The sequence below is a fragment of the Enhydra lutris genome, unplaced genomic scaffold (genome assembly GCF_002288905.1).
Source record: "Enhydra lutris kenyoni isolate GAN:26980312 unplaced genomic scaffold, ASM228890v2 scaffoldscaffold3, whole genome shotgun sequence".
NCBI lineage: Eukaryota > Metazoa > Chordata > Mammalia > Carnivora > Mustelidae > Enhydra > Enhydra lutris.
In genome coordinates this window covers 47,648,933-47,654,932 of record NW_019154087.1, presented here as the reverse complement: position 1 = coordinate 47,654,932, position 6,000 = coordinate 47,648,933, and the positions used below count along the sequence as shown (strand labels likewise).

At 38.0% G+C, this 6,000-nt stretch overlaps 1 protein-coding gene across 1 annotated transcript in view; it reads left to right on the top strand.

The window, feature by feature from the left end:
- The first annotated feature begins 1,178 nt into the window (after positions 1-1,178).
- Positions 1,179-6,000, top strand: part of LOC111157919 (acid sensing ion channel subunit family member 5) — a 39,163-nt gene continuing 34,341 nt past the window's right edge. The window contains exon 1 of the mRNA XM_022519659.1: positions 1,179-1,195. The gene's annotated coding sequence lies outside the window, so the exon portion shown is untranslated. The remainder of the gene's footprint in view (positions 1,196-6,000) is intronic.

Here is a 6,000-nt window from a genome sequence, read left to right as displayed (position 1 = left end):
TTCTGACCCTCTCTCCTCTCTTTCTCTTACTATAGTCCACCTACTCTGGCTACTTTGCTCCCCATCAAAAGCAAGTAGCTTCTACCCAGGACCTTGGCTCTAGCTAGGCAGAATGTCTAGAATGTTCTCCTCTCTAGTAATTCCTTAGCGCTCTCAAGACTGTTCAAATTTGACCTTTCCAAGTATGTCTACCCTGCCTACCCCACTTTTTACAATAATTGACACCCCCTCCTCAAACTGAGAACTCTTGATCTCTCTTGTCATGTTTTATTTCTTTTTTTTTTTTTTCCATAGCACATTTACTATTCCATCTTGTTAGGTAACTTACTAGTAATTAGGTTTATTGTCATCTCTACTAAACTAGAGGCTCCACAAAAACAGGGATATTTGTTTTGCTCATTGGTGAAGCCTCTACAGCTGGAGGCAATATCTGGGCCATACTAGTTATTTTATCTTTGTTGAATGAAGATAAATATCCCTGGGAGTTCAATGCTAACCCCAAGTACAATGTAAAAATATTTTTCATTATTCTTGATTTACAGAAAATGTTACAAAGAATTTGGCCTTAGACTATGACACAGATGTTCATGAATTTTCTTGCCATTGCAATAACATTTATTTTGAAAAACTCTATCTATTCTGGCATTCAACTTGGTTGTCACACTTTTTTTTTTTTTTTTTTTTTGTCATAGAGCTGCACAAAGGTTTCATCCCACATACCACCTCAGCGGTCACCTTTGAAAGACATAGCTGAACTAGGCTATATCATCAGGCTTAAAATTCTTGTATTTGCCAAGGAAACTCACAGCTTTTTATAAATTCTCACTTAAAATTCATCTGATTTCTCTTCAGCCTATGTGCTAAGATAGCTATTACAAATCACCACAAATGTGGTCACTTAATACAACAGAAATTTATTATCTCACAGTTCTCTAGAAGTTTTAAATCAAAGCATTGTGAGGAACATATTCCCATTGAAGCTTCCAGGGGAAAATCCTTCCTTGCCTCCTCCAGCTTCTGGTGGCTCCTGGAGTCCCTTGGCTTGTGGGCATGTCACTGCAATCTCTGCCTCTGTCTTCACATGGCTTCTTCTGTGTATATCTCTGTGACCACCTCTTCTCTTCTCTCTATAAAGACACAGAATATTCAGGGCGCCTGGGTGGCTCAGTGGGTTAAGCCTCTGCCTTCAGCTCAGGTCATGGTCTCAGGGTCCTGGGGTGGAGGCCCGCATTGGGCTCTCTGCTCAGTGGGGAGCCTGCTTCCCCCTCTCTGTCTGCCTGCTGCTCTGTCTACTTGTGCTCTCTCCCTCTCTGTCAAATAAATAAAATAAAATCTTTTTAAAAAATTAAAAAAAATTTTAAAAGACACCAAATATTGGATTTAGAGTCCCCCTTAAATACAGAATGATTTCATGTTGAGATCTTTATCAAATAACATCTACAAAGACTCTATTTCCAAATTAAGGTCCATTAAGGTTCCAAGTGAATAAGAATTTGAGAGGAAACTATCCCACTGTAGTGTATAAATCCACATGGTTAAAATTTTTATAATCATTTATATTATATTACTCATCATGATTTGTGCCTCTTGAATGTTCAACTTTTAAATTTTGCCATCTTTGAGTTTGTTTTTGTTTTGCTTTGCTTTATTTTTTGTAAGATACACTCTGCACACAACTTATAACTGTTTTTTAGAATAGTCCTTGAAGGTATGGAAACAATGACAAATAAATATTTTTGTTCTAAGTAGTTGGAAGCAAATTCATTTCTCTCAAATGTTCTGTTGCACAAAAAGATAAGCAATTAGAGAAAAAAAAAATAAAGGAAAAAAAAACATAAAATTGCTGCTAAAATGTTTGTATAATTGGACCCTGTCCAGATTACCTTGACCCATGTGCTGTATGGACACAGAATTTTGCAACTCCCTGGCCCTACCAGTTAAGCATTAGTGGAGTCCTTCCCCTTACCTCAACCAATAACAGGAACATTTTCAATACTGTGAAGAAAACCACAGAGGTGTATAAACAGGGGCTGTTTCACTGACAGTCTGCTGTAGCAGAGTGACCAACAGAAACCTCCCACAGACTGAGCCAATAGTAGACCACAGCAGAGAAATTGAGTAAGAAAATCACAAGCAGATTCTCAAAAGTCTTTCATTTTCAAAGTTGCCAGCTAGGGATGGGCTTTTTTTTTTTTTTTTTAAGATTTTATTTATTTATTTCACAGACAGAGATTACAAGTAGGCAGAGAGGCAGGCAGAGAGAGAGAGGGAGAGACAGGCTCCCTGCTGAGCAGAGAGCCTGATGCGGGGCTCCATCCCAGGACCCTGGGATCATGACCTGAGCCTAAAGCAGAGGCTTTAACCCACTGAGCCACCCAGGCACCCCAGGGATGGGCTTTTTAAATACATGGATAATTAGAATAGATCCACGGTACATTTAATATATGTCTGTTAATGATAATATCGTAGATATGTAACATTTTCTTGTGTATATTACTTCTGCATAAATTATAAAGCAGTTCCTTCTTATATTTGAAGATCAAGGGTGAACATTTCATTCAATCAATATATGAAAACATACATCAGAAGAATTCTGTTTGGAGAACAAGTTCAACATCTTATTAGACAGCGCCCAGGTAACCAGAAAGATTAAAGAAATACATAATATGCTCTTCACTGTTGTTCTGATCCAAGAAGTTTGGTTTCTAGTACACCTACTAGAAAACTATAAAATAAATAAGGCATAAGCAAATTGTTGAGTTATTTAAAAGGAACATCCATAAGTTAGTATATCTATATGTTGCTTACTTATACTTTTCGTAACAACCCAAATAACTGAGAGCTGAGATGACCTTGAACCCTACCTCTTCTTCTACAACTATTGATTTTATTGCCTTTAATTGATTAATCTGAACCTAGAACATCACAACTTTGCCTTCTCAATTTGACAGTGTTTTTCTTCTAAAATATATTTGAGTTACTAGCTTTTAATTGAAGATTATAGAAAATGAGACATCAGTAAGCACAGTAACATTTAGTTAGTCCTTCCAGAAAAGGTGCCAATTTAAAGAATCCCTTCAATGAGTAACCACAGGACTATGATTTCATGTATAGATCAATAAAACAATCCATTGGTTAAAAAAGAAGCAGGGAAATCAGAAATTAATACTCTTGTTTCCAGAAGAATGCCAACAAAAATAATGCTAGAAGGAGGATATCATCATTTCGGAAACACCATAGCAATAATTAATTCAGACAAGAGTTGTTGATTTATGTTAAAACTCATTCCATGACAAGTTGGGAACAAGACATCCTAACCTCAGAGAATAGCTCCCAGGATTACTCATTAATTATAAAAGGGAACAAGTACATTTACAAAGGACAAATCTGACAGCGCCTTAACCAAGAGATCAACTGTGCTGCCACCAGTAAAGGAGAAACTAAGATCACGTGCTTCTTGATGTGATACTTTGTGAAGAACACACATTACAGTTGTGGCTCTCCAGTGGCCGTTCATTATTTGACTTGAACCTGATCAAGGAGAAGAAACTATACTTGCAAGAAGTGAGAGGAGTTCCACAAGACACCTGACACCGATTCTTCAAAAATAGCAATGTAACAAGAAGACAAAATAAACTGATGTCCATGGGGGGGCCCCTGAGTGGCTCAGTGGGTTAAGCCTCTGCCTTTGGCTCAGGTCAATATCTCAGGGTCCTGGGATTGAGCCCCACATCAGGCTCTCTGCTCAGCAGGGAGGCTTCTTCCCCCTCTCTCTGCCTGCTTCTCTGCCTACTTGTTAACTCTCCTTCTGTCAAATAAATAAATAAATAAAATCTTTAAAAAAAGAGAAATTTTTAAAAATTGATGTCTAGGAAACTGTTCTGGATTACAGGAGACTAAATAGACATGAAAACTGAATGCAACCCATGATCCTTGATAGGATTCTGGATTGGGGAAGTAAAACATTATAAATTAAATATCTTCTGTTTGGAGAAGCAGTTGGAAATTCTGAGAATGGAGTGCATAATGAGTAATGGTGCTGTATCAGAGTAAAGCTTCCTGAATGAGATTTCTATATCATATTGCTGCAGGAGGATTGTCCTCCCCACCTCCCCCCCCCCGCAAGAGATAAAGAAGATGATGCATTTAGAAGTGAAGATAAAGCAAATGTGGGAAAATGTTCACAATTATTGAATTCTAGTAAAGAGTATTTAGGTATCCATCACACAATTCTTGCAACTTTAGTGTAAGTTTGCACTTTTATTTTTTATTCTTTTAAAGATTTTTTTTTAATTTATTTGAGAGAGAGAGAGAGAGAGAGGAAGAGGAGGAGGAGGGGGGACAGAGGGAGAGCAACAAAGAATCCAAATGGACTCTGCACTGATCGAGAAGCCCGACAGTGGCTTGATGTGGGGCTCCATCTCTCGAGCCTGAGATCATGACCTGGGCAGATACTAAGAGTGGGATGCTTAACCACCAGACACCCCAGTTTGTCCTTTTAAAAACAAAAGGTTGGAAAAAATTACACTAATTTTCTAATGTTAATGTGCATCATGAAGAAAGGCTGGGAAAACTTTCTATACATTCACAATATTTATTGACTGCCTTCTACCTGCCAGGCATTTTTCCAAAGTTGGATAGATAAGCAAACCAAATAGACAAAGAGCCCTGCTTCTGTGGACTTCTGTTCTCTTTCCTCATGTCTGAGCTCCCTCCTCTGTTACATGGGTGAGGGTGGGGATGGCAATAGGGTTAGACTTGGTGATGTATATCGCGAGGTCCCTTTCTACACTAAATGCTGTCATTTAAGATGCATGAATTTATTTGTGTTGAATAGATGTGATACGGTGGCTAATTTTTTTTTTCAATTAGTGTTTTAGAAAAGATTACAGTGCATTGAATACAAAAACACTAACTCACAACACTTACACACAAGGTGTAACAGAAAAATAGCCATATCACTTCTGCTTTTTGTGTTATTACCAACCAAAGCAAGACACCAGCAGAGTATTTACTGAAAATATGCTAAGTTGTGGGTTGGCTTTGGTTTTTCTTCCCAAAATTATTAAGAAAAAATATCTATTTCTAATAAAAGAAAAAGTATTCTTCACCTTCTCTTCCTTTGCAGATCCTGTACTCTTTTCCAAATCTGTCTAAATATAAAAAGAAAAAAATGGATCCCTATTAATGGTTATGCACTGTCCTAAACAAAACATAAAATCAGAGTTTTTTAAAATTTTTATTTTTTAAATTTCTTTTCAGTGTATCAGAATTCATTGTTTATGCACCACACCCAGTGCTCCATGCAATACGTTCCCTCCTTAATACTCACCACCAGTCTCACCCAACCTCCCACCTCCCTCCCCTCCAAAACCCTCAGATTGTTTTTCAGAGTCCACAGTCTCTCATGCTTTGTCTCCCCCTCCAATTCCCTCCAACTCCCTTCTCCTCTCCATCTCCCCGTGTCCTCCGTGTTATTTCTTATGATCCACAAATAAGTGAAACCATATGATAACTGACTCTCTCTGCTTGACTTATTTCACTCAGGATAATCTCTTCCAGTCCCGTCCATGTTGCTACAAAAGTTGGGTATTCATTCTTTCTGATGGATGCATAATACTCCATTGTGTATATGGACCACATCTTCCTTATCCATTCTTATCCAACCATCTTGGTTCTTTCCACAGTTTGGTGACTGTGGCCATTGCTGCTATGAACACTGAGGTATAGATGGCCTTTCTTTTCACTACATCTGTATCTTTGGGGTAAATACCCAATAGTGCAATTGCAGGGTCATAGGGAAGCTCTATTTTTAATTTCTTGTGGAATCTCCACACTGTTTTCCAAAATGGCTGCACTAACTTGCATTCCCACCAACAGTGTAAGAGGGTTCCCCTTTCTCCACATCCTTTCCAACACTGTCTTGTTAATTTTGTTGTTTACTGTCTTGTTGATTTTGGCCATTCTAACTGGTGTAAGGTGGTATCTCAATGTGGTTTT